This window comes from Euprymna scolopes, chromosome 9 (assembly GCF_053919585.1).
Source record: "Euprymna scolopes isolate OS-2025 chromosome 9, ASM5391958v1, whole genome shotgun sequence".
Lineage (NCBI taxonomy): Eukaryota > Metazoa > Mollusca > Cephalopoda > Sepiida > Sepiolidae > Euprymna > Euprymna scolopes.
In genome coordinates this window covers 17,839,109-17,853,265 of record NC_136490.1, presented here as the reverse complement: position 1 = coordinate 17,853,265, position 14,157 = coordinate 17,839,109, and the positions used below count along the sequence as shown (strand labels likewise).

The 14,157-nt window shown below is 33.4% G+C and overlaps 1 protein-coding gene and 1 non-coding gene across 7 annotated transcripts in view; both read left to right on the top strand.

The window, feature by feature from the left end:
- The window catches only part of LOC145284444 (RAB11-binding protein RELCH homolog), a 2,006,047-nt gene that overhangs the window by 620,105 nt on the left and 1,371,785 nt on the right, over positions 1-14,157 (top strand). The gene's annotated exons all lie outside the window — the stretch shown is intronic.
- Positions 13,037-13,240, top strand: LOC145285400 (U2 spliceosomal RNA). Its single transcript, XR_013869055.1, has one exon. It is a non-coding gene; the product is annotated as a U2 spliceosomal RNA (small nuclear RNA).

Below are 14,157 nucleotides of genomic sequence, written 5' to 3'. Positions count from 1 at the left end.
TTATTATTATTATTCGTAGTAGTAAACATTTTTTAGTTTAAATGACTGGTTATCAAATTATAACATAGTCGTTCCAAACGCACAAAGGAAAATCCGGGTCGGCATTTTTACTTTTTTAACAATTTATTACCGTTATTCTCTTGTCTAGACAACCTAAAAAGTCTCTTGTTACGACATGTCTGTTTAACGTGGCGGCATTTCTCTTCCTTCCAACTGCATGCTGGCTACAGCCAGCCCATTCTTGCCTTCACTTTACACGTCCATCTCCTTCGGTGCCAACTTTTTTCTTCTGTATGTAATGTCTTTTCTTTTCCTTTTTCCATTCATGCCAGCTCGCGCACACTTCTTAATTGGCACCCGTCATCAGCATGGCTATATATATATATATATATATATATATATATATATATATATATATATATATACTAGACTACCCGTGACCCGTTGGGTCAGTATGTTATATTAGCTATGAAATTCATGTATGAGCGTGACACTTGTGACGTAAAGAAAATAGGGTTTTTTTTTTGACAGAACAGAAATATTTCTATGAAAGTATATTGAAATGCAAAAAAGAATATAGATAGATTTCTATGAATCGTTCTGTTTATTATAATTCATTATTTTTGAAAATAAAAAATTACAGTTACTGAATTATAAGTGGTTGGCCATACTTATAGGTAAATGTGCACTGAACAGATACCATAATACTTATTATAGTTAAATTCAAATTTTGATATATCTGCTTTTTCTTTTTTTTTACATCGCTCATTTCTGTATTACGCTTAAGTTATTTTAAGCCAGACTCTTCCCATGTTAAATGATGATTTCGAAATAATAACGTTAATATTTCAGCGTTCCTACTGTTCTTTTGTTTTTTGTTTATTTTAAACCCCACTCTTCCCATGTTAAATAATAATTTGGAAATAATGACGTTAATATTTCAGCGTCTCAATTGTTCTTTTGTATTTTTTTTTGCGTTTAAATTATTCAAATAAACAATTGTTAATACTGTCTGCTTTTTTTTCTTTTTTTTTTTTTTACATCGTTCATTTCTGTATTACGTTTAAGTTATTTCAAACCCACTCTTCCCATGTTAAATTATAATTTCGAAATAATAACGTTAATATTTCAGTGCGCAGGTAATGCACGCATGCGCTACCAGATATCATAAACCGGAAAGTGGGTTACATACATTGTTACATGATCATTTGAGTTTTATAATTATATATATATATATATATATATATATATATATATACTGCTTAGTTTCATCCTAATGATCAAAGTCCACAATTATATTTATATATATATTTATTTATTTATTAGCAATGGCTACATTTTTTCCTTTTTACATTTTGCAACCTGAAAAAAATATTGTCTTTGGTTTCACAGGCTGCTCCTAGTTAAGCTGGCTAAGTACAAAAACTGCAAGAAAAAAAGCCCATTTCTGTGGCCTTTATTGATTTCACAAGCACTTTTGACTGAATACCACATGAACTCGTATGTTATGCTTTACATTATCATGGAGTTGCATAGGAGTTGGTCAATGGATCAGGTTGTTGTATGAAAACCCAAGAAGTTGCATGTGCAGCACTGCTGGCATTTCAGCTGATTCTGTTGCTACTGTCAATATCTACTAAAGTTCAGCTTTGTCAATGTTAGTGTTCATTTTGGTCATTAGGTAGATCTGTAATGAGAACCACCTCAGACACTTTTCTATGCAGACAACGTGATGATGACCTGAGGAGACAAAAACAATCTCCAACATCAGGTGCAGATGTGGAGCGGTTGAGCTTGCACAATTTAGTCTATGACTCAACTTTAGTAAAGGCCAAAGGATTCTGTTACTGTTAACAATACTGAGCTTCTATTAAGAGATTTTTCCATTTCTTGAAGTCAAGAATAGGTGTTGATGGAAGCCTGAAGCCATAGCATGTATGAATGTATCTTGACCGAAGGGAAGAATAACAACTCAAGTGATGTGCAATAAGGATGCTGAAATCCATCGCAATTATTGGTGATGAATTTTTGTTAGCCACATAGCAGCTGAAGAACCATCTCAGTGTCATGGAGATGAGGATGCTGCATTCGATATCCAAAATTACCATACTAAACCATATTATTAATGACATCATTCATCAGCGATGTAGAGTGGCATGCTGACTGGAATGGTACTGAGAACCAACAAGGAGCTGACAGTAGGGGACCGGTGTTCAAGAGGACAGTCAAAATATCATTGGTTTGACACATTTTACTAGGATTTGAAAATTGCCAGTGTACACCATGTTCAGAGATATGACTGAAGGAAATGGAAGTATAAAATAACATATGCAATTTCTATGTGACCATATAAGGAAATAATAAGTGTAACATAGCTGCAGTAGTTGGGGCAGTGGTGTATAACATATGCAAATGACCAAGCCAGTTGTGTGATGTGACATCACAGCAAAAAAATAAATAAATAAAAGGACGTGTGGTGAGAACCGAGAAGGAAGAACATTGGATGTTCGAAGAAGTTGTAATGGGAGAAGTGTGTGTTTAAGACACATGGATGACATCACAGCAGGGACGAAAAAGTCACACTTGATCACAGAAAGAAAAATGAACTGTCTAAAATATTTAGAAAAAATGTATTGTTAAAAGAAGAAAAAGTGTTTTTTTTTTCCTTTTGATGGGGTTTACACGTGTTGGGTTCGTTAAAATGTAACAATACAATTAACAAAAATGTATAACATTACAAAAGAATACAAGATTATAATGGCTAATTGTTGTAGTGAGTCCACTTTGGTGATAATAATGAACTCTTCCGTTTAGTATAAAGACCGAGAGAATAAAAAAAAAAAATAAAAAAAAAATTAGATTATTCTCTTATTTTTGGTACCTAAACAAATTGATTTGCTGAGAAATAATATTCTATCAATGGATGGAACTATATCTTGGATATTTTTTGAGGTGTAAGTGGCATTAGACCATAGCGCCAGGAATGGATAATTACCATATTATAAGTATTATGTATTTTGAATAGCGGAGAGACAACTGTATGTGCGAATTAATCATTTTCAGCATTTTTTTTTTTTTAATCTTAACATTTTCACTTTCCAAGGTGTTTTGCTGCAATTTAGTTTCAAACTCGATGCTGTTATTTTTCACTTTTTCTTTTCGAACTCTTCAGTCTAAAAAGCTTAAAAAAATGTAAGTTTTTTTTTCCCCATTCTGAAGTTATACGATTTCAATTACTTTGTCAAATGGAATCTATTGTCACTTTTCTGTCCATAAAACCCGAGACACTTTTCTTGCCTTTGTAACCGCAAAACAAAATCTTAGAATGCAACAAATTATTTATTTATTTTTTTCATAAACTTCTTCACATTGCTAAAAGCCTATTACAGAAGTAGACATGTAGACAATTCAATAATAGACAATCGCAATAATATGTATATATATATATATATATATATATATATATATATATATATATATATATATAAAATTCATGATATTTCTTTATATTTCAATAACACAGCAATATAAAGATTTGGACGAAACCAAAGTATTGGGTGACCCATTAAAAATTCCACCAACGGAATCGTTAATTAAATTCACAATCCTTTTCACAATCCAACCATATTTGATACAAATAGACTTAAGTCTATGACTGACTTGTCCACCAAGTTATAGACATGAATATCCAACTGTTAATAAAAACACCAGGATACGATATACAAAATCTCTCAAGAACTCATTTCTTGACACTGCATTGATTTTAGCTGTTCTAGCATTCTTCAGTTCAATAATAGTCTGCATATCTTTTTGTACTTGAGATAACATCGCAGATAAAAATCTGGAGGTTAAAGTCCGGTGAATGAGAATCTTATTCACAATCACTGCAGCATGTCACTCCTTGCATCAACACCATAATGTGTCTTGATGTCCTGGACACTGGAAAGCATGGTATATCAAGGAAGGCTCAACTTGATTACGTGAAACTCTTACAAAAAATATGACATAAGCAGTCTATAACTGACTTGTCCACCAAGTTATAATCATGAATGTCCAACACTCTTTTATCGCTATTTAATAAAAATGCCTAGATACTATGCGCAAAATTGTCAGTAACTTTGGCATCGCATTGATTTTACCTGTGATAGCTCTTTTCAGTTTAGGAATAATGTGAAGATTGTTTTGATAGATATTATATTTCAGATAAACCCAGTAATAAAAATCTGGTGCTTAAGGTCTGGTGAGTATGGATCTCATTCAGAATCCCCCCCACCACTGATGAAACTATCATCAAAGTTATCCTTACAAATTATTAAACAGTAGTTTGAACATGTGCAACATACTATCTCTTGCATGAACACCCTAATGCACCTGGATATCCTGGATCCAACTCAACACAGTAAACCCTAAACGAATGTGTTGCTATTAGCAATTACTATCATAATCAGATTTCTTGGCCTTCACAGTGTAGTATCTGTTCTGGTGCTACACTTCACCTTTTCTATTCTCGGTCAGCAGAAAAGAAATCCTTCATGACTGAGATAATTTTTATTTTTGTTATTTAGAGTGCCCCTTTTTTGGGAGCTGGATTTTCCCCACATTAAAAACCGACTTTGTGCCTAACTCTGCCCTCGTGGGGAGGCAAGTAAATAGGAGCAATTACTATCATTATTACTAAAGTAAGAAAGGGAACAACTCTACATGCGTCATGACTACAGCTGCTTTAAATAAACAATGGTAGACGACCTCTACTCACCTGTTACATGCCAACAACACTTCGGCTACATTTGTCAAAGTATCCTGATGGCTCTGCAAGAAGGCTTTTAGTTATCTTCAAGCAGGACTTTTTATTAAGTTACATAAGTCCTGGTAACAACTTTAATTTATTATAGGAATTAAATAAACCTAAAACAAAAATACAGAAACAATTATAAGAGAGAAATAGTGACAGCCAAAAGAAAGCATGCTGAAATAATCAAGAAATGCATAGAATCACAAAAGATAGGAATTCGTGATTTCTAGAAAATCTATAACAGTGCAGTGAATAAAGGGCAAGCAGTAATTCCTCCACTATCCAACAACCAGAAGGTCGCATGAACAGCAACCGAAAAGGCGGAATTGCTTGCCTGGCGATTTGCAGCCAACTCCATCTTAGAGTCAACAAACAACTCCCTCTCAAATTTCCCTATACAGACTGCAACCACACTAGATTATGTAAAAATCACCCCTTCTCATGTCTGTGATATCATAAAAAACTTAGATACTGCCAAGGCGTGTGGACCTGATCTCATTCCTCCTATACTAATTAAGAAATGCTCAGATGAGCTAACCCCCATAATTTCCAAGTTCTACAACAAATGCATTGCTTAATCTTGCTTTCCTGATAGCTGGAAGATAGCCTCTGTGGTACCAGTGTACAAGAATTCTGATGAAAGAACTGACCCTCTCAATTAATGGCCTATTAGTCTCCTTCCCCTTTTCACTAAAATCTTTGAGACCTTAATTAATCAAGCACTAGTCCACCACATTGCAAAAGCAAATGTTCTCTCTGACAAACAGCCTGGATTTAGGCAATGTCGTTCTACTGCAGATATATTAACAGTCCCCTCTGAACTTATATACCATGTATTGGATAAGGCAGGCGAAGCCAGAGCTGTAGTGCTTGATATATCTAAGGCCTTTGACAAAGTCTGGCACAAAGGGCTGTTAATGAAAATTAAATGCTACAGTGTAGCAGAAGGTATAATTAGATTCTTCTTAGACAATAGTACCATCCAGGTTATCAGTGATGGACGTACATCCAAGCAGTATAACATTAATGCGTGGGGGGGTACCTGAGGGGTCGATCTTTAGACCACTATTATTGCTGATATTCATAAACGACCTCCCTGATAATATTGTGTTAAAGATGGATATGTTTGCTGATGATACAATTCTCTATGACACGCATGAGGGAAGAACAGATTTGCATAAATCTAAGAACAATGGCAGCATCATTAGAAAATGTAGGAGTGTGATTCTCTGTGTAATGGATCCACATAATGGATCGTAACATGTAATGTTAGTAACATGTAATGTTAGTAACATGTAATGTTAGTGAGTTGCTCTACTTTAACAATTACAAGACGCCTCTCCAACGACCTATATCCATGACCAATAACATCCTACCTGAGAATTCTTCCTTTAAACTCCTCAGCCTAACATTTGTGGGCAATATGAACTAGAACAAATATGTTGAGGACATTGCGAAAGCTGCTGCAAAGAAGGTGGGTTCTCTCTATTGAGCTAGAAGACTACTCACACTTGAGAGTATCCTATACCTCTACAAGGCCACCATTTGCCTATGCATGGAGTATTGTTGCCACATCTGGGCTGGTGCATGTACCCACAGGCCTCTCCCTCTTGGATAGGGTCCAAAAAACAGTTTTCAATCTAATAGGTCCCACTTGGTCAACTAAGCTCCAACCCCTGTCCCATCACTGCAATGTTGCATCTCTGTGCCTGTTTTATCAATAGTTTAATGGAATGTGCTCTGATGAACTTATTGCACTTGTGCCCCCTCAATGTATATATTCCCGACAAACGCGCTTAGCAATAAAATCTTGCCCCTTCATTGTTGAGGTCCCTAAATGCCAGAAACTTTTCTATTCTGATAGTTTTTTTCCCTCAAACAGCTAGATATTGGAATTCCTTTCTTGCTACCTGCTTCACAAATAATTGGGAGCTAGCCTCTAAATACATATGTAATGAATAGTTGTGAAACATCATCGGTGGAAAAAGTGTTTTTTATGCTTAAAAAAATCAGTTTTAAGAATATTTTGTCATAAATATGTCTCCTAGCAACACCATATTGCAATGTTACTAAGTGTTTCTTTAATTGGATCCCGAAATATGAGAATTTTCAGAGCTCAGCCAATCAGAATTGACAAAATTTGTTGAGGGAGAGTTTATTTATGAATCTGAAATAGGAAAGAGTATGTTATCTCTATGTATATATGAACCAATTACAATTGGTGAAACATGTAATATTGTTTCAGGTGACCACTAGTAGAACTAAATATTAAGAGAGAAAAATAGGAACTCCTTCTTCTAAAGATGTTGCGATTGTGCTGGTGTTGCTCGTTGGATGCAATGTAGCATTTTATTATCATGATTGAATGAGTAAAATGGTGTTTGAAAGCTACATGAGATAGTGGATATTAGGCTAGATATATTGAACTTGTATGTAGCATCTGTTGTTACAAACCTACGATACTTAAGTCCAAATGAGAATTTCTGCAGTCATTTTATTATATAGCAGATAATGTATGGCGACCTATGAGACAGTCTAAGTTTCTTACTTAGTTTTCTTTTCTGAGCACCACTGATATAAGCCAGTTTTCTTTTGATATTTGTCATCAAAGGTCATGTCATGCAACTTATAATAACCCATCTCACCTTGCAAAAGCTAATTTATAAAGCTCACTGTCTGTCTATCGTCTGTATGTCTGTCTCCATATTTTTAAACTCTATCTCTTCTGAAACAAAAAATCGCAGAGCAGCGGTAGGAGCCTCAAATAATTGGATTTTTTATGAGCCGCTCTTTTATGGGTCTTTAGCTTGTTAAAATAGTTTTTAAGGGGTCGAAAATAGGTCCGAATTTAAAAAATCGTTATACATTTTGTACATTCATCTTAATTTATTTTTAATCAGTTCATATATGTGTCACGTTAGTACAGTGGTAACATCACCAGCTTTGAATGCTACAGTTTTGCTTTCCGTTTCGATTCTAGCTGATGGCACCCAAATACTTTTTTTTTTTTTACTTTTGAAATCACATCTCTATAATAATATATACGAAATCTGTACAGATTAAAATATCATATTCAAACGTATTTATTTACCCCCCCAATCTTATTTACATTAAACTTGAAAAGCATATTGCTCTCAATTCTTTTTTGTTTCCAAATTTTCTGTTATATATATATATATATATATACACATATATCCATCCATATATAATAATTTGACTGCAGAAAATTACTTTGTAGCTTTCCAAATATGCGTGCCACATAAAATTACAGTATGCCCACATTAGTTGCATATCATTTCTCCGTCGATCTGTATAAATATATTTCGATTTGAATCACTGCTGTAAATTTCTATTTCAGTTCCATCCATGGTTGCTCTCTCATACAAGTAACATTTAGAAGGAGTCGCATAATTGCCCCTCTCTAAATAATTAGTCCTCATCCCGACCTCTTATACACCAGATGCAAAAACTACACAGTGAACAGTCCCAGTCATTATGCTTTCATCGCACCTATTAATACAGGAACAATGATCGACCCCTTGCTCTCTGCTGCAAACATTTTCCAGCAATCTGATTGGCGAACTTTCTGCATTCCGTTATTCCAGCACGTCGATTCTGTTGTAATCACGAACACTGGGAAAACACGTTAGGTTGAATTCAAATATGGCGCTGTCTTATGTGTACATTATTTTTTTGGTTACGCGCAACGTTTACTTCCTGCTATGATACCCGTGTGGAAGCCAGTCAATAGGAACACTACATAAAAGTATAACTAATAGAAAAATTAACCTTCCTTTAAAAACAAGCGCCTAAAATACATGAATAAGCCAACCAAACGCTAAATCGACATTTTGTTATTGTTTTTTTGTTTATTATTTCTTTTAGAATGGGGTGGGAGTCCGTTTATTTTATAACATTTGCTGAGAGAACATTACTTTATAAATTTCCTAGAAACAACAAATTCCAATACTTCCACCTAACTATTTACGGTTTCCATTACAAATCATTAATCTTTTCTTGTAAAAATAATCTTATGCTTACATTCGACAAACAAACGTTTAGTGCCAAAAAATATTGATAAAGAAAAAAAACAAGTACAAAAAAATATTAATCTTTTCTTGAAAAAAAAACAAAAATAAAACAAAAACAAACAAAACTTTTGTTTATAAAACAATTGAGTAATTGCCAGTATCAACCGTACAAATAAATACTTTCACCTAACAATTTACATACTAATAAATACTTTCACCTAACAATTTACATACTAATAAATACTTTCACTTAACAATTTACATACTAATAAATACTTTCACCTAACAATTTACATACTAATAAATACTTTCACCTAACAATTTACATACTAATAAATACTTTCACCTAACAATTTACATACTAATAAATACTTTCACCTAACAATTTACATACAAATAAATACTTTCACCTAACAATTAACATACAAATAAATACTTTCACCTAACAATTTTCAGACAAATACTTTCACCTAACAATTTACAGACAATTAAAAAAAATTAAGTATTTATGTACTCATGTTGTGTTATTTTTTAAAATAGTATTCTTAACTTAGAGTTTTATGATTTTTTTTTATTAAATTGTTAGGTGAAAGTATAATATGATTAGAAAACACCCTCCTCTACCTATGTTATTTAAGCACGGTAACATAAGTGCATAAGTAACAACAAATATTAATTTTTTATTGGAAAATAAAAAAGCAAAGTACCAAAAATATTCATCTTTTATTGAAAAAACCAAAAAAGGTCTTTCATCCCCATGTTAAGAACATCTTTCAAGGTTGGGGATGTTTATTCTGAAAGCCCTTTTTAACATGGGGAAGTTAGGGGGGGGGGTGTTTATACTACGCTGAGTACTGTCGTAAAAAAAAAAAAACCCAAAATTGCAAAATTAATAATAAAAGTGAATAAACAATACAAACTCCCCATACTGACGGCATCCCAATTATAGTGTTAAAAAAGCTTCAATCAGAACTTGCTCTAACATAAATGCATATGTGACTTGCAAAAAATGGTGTCACAAAAAGTGAGCCCCTCCTTTGCAAGGTATAGTCCAGTTGACTTCCACAGAAATTTTTTTCTAAATCTCAGATATTATGCGCCCGAGGGATCCCTCTGTCAGATGGTACCGTTTCAACCCGGTCTGATGTGGTTGATAAAAGATTTTAGCAGAACGCAAACACACAAACCGATGTTTAATAGAAGATAAGACACCGGGGAAAATAATTTTAAACCGGTTTCTAAAAAAAAAAAAAAAAAAAATCTGTTAGTAATAATAATTCAAATTAAATTAAATATATTATCAATATAAATCAACTTTAAATAACAATCTTAAATAGAACACTTAAAACAATTCTCTCGCTATAAACAGTAACTAACGTGCAGTTATTTAGTAAAATGATTTTCCTTAATGCGATATGCAAATGAGGTTCGCTCTTAATCGTAAATTTTGCAAGAATCATACTATATATAGGAATAAATGAAATAGTAAATTAATGGACCTTTTGTATATATTAATCAAATTGTGAACAAACGGACAGGAATACGAATTTATATATATATATATATATATATATATATATATATATATATATATATATATATATATATATATATATATATATATAGATAAATAGATAGATACCAGAAAATCTGTGAGTAGAAAATGAATTATATATGTGGCACACTTAGAGAAAGCTATAGATTTATTTAACCAAACTAATGCCGTGAATGAAAACAAGTAAAGAAAAAAACTATTCTTATATGCAACTTAAACTCTGATTCACTAAGCAAAAAGAACAATCGTCGTAGAATCTTTTATGTTAATAAATGGAAATTCTTGTATTTGTAAGCGCAAGTAGTGATCAATTACCTCCCTTGAAAAATGTGGCATGTCTCCGTACTGAGCAATTTTCTCTTTTTATTTTTATTATTTTTACAGAGGGGGTGGTGGCTACGATCTTTTGCCGAAGGTTGTCTGAGAATTGAGTCTTTAGAAACTTTCTCTTTATAAGAATCTTTAATTTCTTCAAAGTTTTTATTTTTTTATTTCTTGTAAAAGGAAAAGAAAAATGACTTGAGGTTAACTAGCATAAAATATATAGCCTCGGATGTCTTCTTGTGTCGTACAATTGCACTATCTATCCATCTGATATTGCTACACGAACGGTTCCAAAAAGAAAAAACAAACTAAACATATGTATCCCTAATGCTGAAGAAAAAGAATATACATCCCCATGGGGGGGGGGGCAAAAAGAAAAAAAGCGAAAACAAAACAATCAAACAATGGAAGCAATCGGACGTTCTCCCGTCGTGCACTGACATTGTAATTAAGTTTTAACTGATTTCCTTAAATATATGTACTTTCCGCAGTGTAAAATATTTAGTTTTATTGTCATTCCCTGCTGGCGGCGTTGTAGTTTTTTCTTTTCTTTCCATAGAAAGATAAAAAAAAAAATATATAAATTTTTCATTTTTATTTATTTTTCTAATCGTTTCAACTATTTATTCTAGTTTGGATTTTCTGACTTTGAATATCTGCCAAATTTACATAATTGGTGTCTTTAAGAAACACATGTTCCAGGAAAACCATATTTATCTTCTGCCACATCTTCTCCATTCCGCATCATTCGGCCAGGCATGCTTTAAAACAAGCATCTGCTTTTGCTGAATTGTTACAACCTGATGTCGTCAAATGTCCCCCCCCCCCGAGGAATATTTTATTAATTTTCAGTATAGCACCTCTTCCCTCCATTATTATATGGTTTCTAAAATCGCGCCATTCTGAGAAAATTTATTTTTTTCTGTTACCTTCATGGGAACTTCAGAAAAAAAATATACAAAAAAAAAAAAAGAAATTGGTGCTTATACACTTATGTTACCGTGCTATTTTTTAAAAATAGTATTTTCAAGTTAAATTCAAGTTTGATGGCATCTTTTTTTTTTATTAAATTGTTTGGTGAAAGTACAGAATAATTACAAATCCCCCTCCCCCTCACCATGTTAAGAATGGCTTTCTAAATAATAATGGTAATATTTCAGCACGATACATAAGTGCATAAGTACGAAAAAATTAGATGAACTTAAAGTTTGAATAAATTATATTTAATTTCTATTTTTCCTTACCCTTCATGCTGTTTAGATAATTCTTCTGTTGGCATTAGTTTTTCTGATATCTTTTCAGTTAAAAAAATTTTGTACTCAGAGAAAGGGCCACATGAAGGTTGCCAACATCCTAAGTGAAAATGTTTCTGTGGAATGAACTGGATTTTAATGGCACATTGAGGTTGTCCTAGTCACTTTCACTTCCCATGATTCAAATGGGAAGTTATAGCCACATTATGACCTCTAAAAATCCCTTTAAAGAAACTGAAATATATGGCATATTTATAAAATGTCTGTCTATTTAATTTGCTAAAATTTCACAAAGTTAAGAAGGATTTGAATTTTCCCAAAACCTTTGACCTTCTTTTTGACCCTTTGAATAAACTAAATATAGCCTACATTATCCAATATTACGCCTAACAGCTGTGTTCAAAAATTCATAATTATCCATTATTTTGTTTAAAAGTGAATCCTATACATAGAAATATATAAACATGTACACAGACCTAACTTTATATGGAGATAACACAAAATACATACTACAATATACGATGTGCTTTAAATAATGTCCCAGACTTTTTTTTTGTACAGGCATTTAAAATTATGGGATACTCTTGAAAATCCAGTATGTGCACCCTCGACAAACCCGACAGGCTGCTAAATCCCACCCCCACACTGTAGAGATCCCTAGATGTAAAAGATCTTTTTACTCCAATAGTTTCTTCCCCAGAACCGCTAGACTCTGGAATTCCATTCCAGGTCCCTGCTTCCCCAACAGTACTGACGTGCAGAAGTTCAAGTGTAACGTGAACCGACACCTTGCTGCCCAAATCCCTACATAGTACCCCAGTAGTTGTTGCCCCTGATAGTAGCCCCCTACACCAAAGTGGCAATTTGCCTTGTTTGGGGTGAAAATGTAATTAAAAAAAAAAAAAAAAGTATGTTATTGCTATACATATGATGAGATGACTGACCAATTTTTATGATTCCAGGTTCACAATGAACAGCTACAGCAGGAATTGGAATACATCCTACTAAAGCCTGATTGTCACAGCTGTTGAATTTCAAAAATGCAATCGGGACATGAGGACAATTTAGAAAAACGAAGGAAATACTTGGCCTTTTGGCTAAGATCAAAGTGTAGTATCTGTTCTTCGGATGCGGCACTTCTATTTCTCGTTCTCTTTCGGTGGAGGAGAAATCCTTCACGACTGAGACAATTTTTATTTTTGTACCTTTTCTCCACAATAAAAAACGACCCTGGTGTCTAACTCTGTCCCGTGGGGAGGCATTGTAAATAGGTACAATAAAATTCTGTTTTACACTTGGAGAAATGTCACATAAACGTATGGAATTTTGGATCAGCTTGCATGAATCAGGCATCAGTTTTTGAGTGGCATAGGAGATTCATTGAAGGCTGGGAAGCTGTGAGGGATGATGAGATTTGTGGAAGGAGTAAGAAGGTCAGAATACCATAATTGATTGGCCAAAAAAAGAATTTCATCTGTAAGGACCGTTGTGATTGTATATAGAAAATAAGTGCAACGTTTGATGTCAAGAATCATACCATATATAGGAATAAATGAAATAGTAAATTAATGGACCTTTTGTATATATTAATCAAATTGTGAACAAACAAACAGACAGGAATACGAATAGATAGATACCAGAAAATCAATCAATTATTCACAATGTGGAAGATTTGCACAAAGTTTGTTTCAAGTTTGTCCACTACTCCATTCTTGTCACAGGCTATTTGGCCAAGATGGGCATCAAAACAGTTCCTTACCTTACCTATAGTGCAGACCTTGCTTTCTGTAACTTTCGGTTATTCCCTAAGTTCAAGAGAAAACATTAACGGTTGTCATTATGAGACAGATGAAAGAGGCTGTGATGGGGGGTCATTGACATGCTCACACAAGAGGATTTCCATGAGGCCTTCCAGAAGTTGCTGGAACAGTACAACAAGTGCATTGCAGCCGGAGGAGATTACTTTGAAGGGAACTAGAGTTTCATGTGTGTACTATCAATAAAAGTGGCCATACAAAAAAAAGTCTGGAAACTTATTGAAGGTACCTTGTACTTTATTTCTGGGATTGAGTAAGGTTTGAAAAATAAATTAATTTGATTTATAAGTACTCGTGGCATAACAGACAAAGTACTCAGTCCTATGTGATATTCTTCTGGAGGATGAAGGTTCAATTCTCAGTGTGAACAATATTAGAAATACAA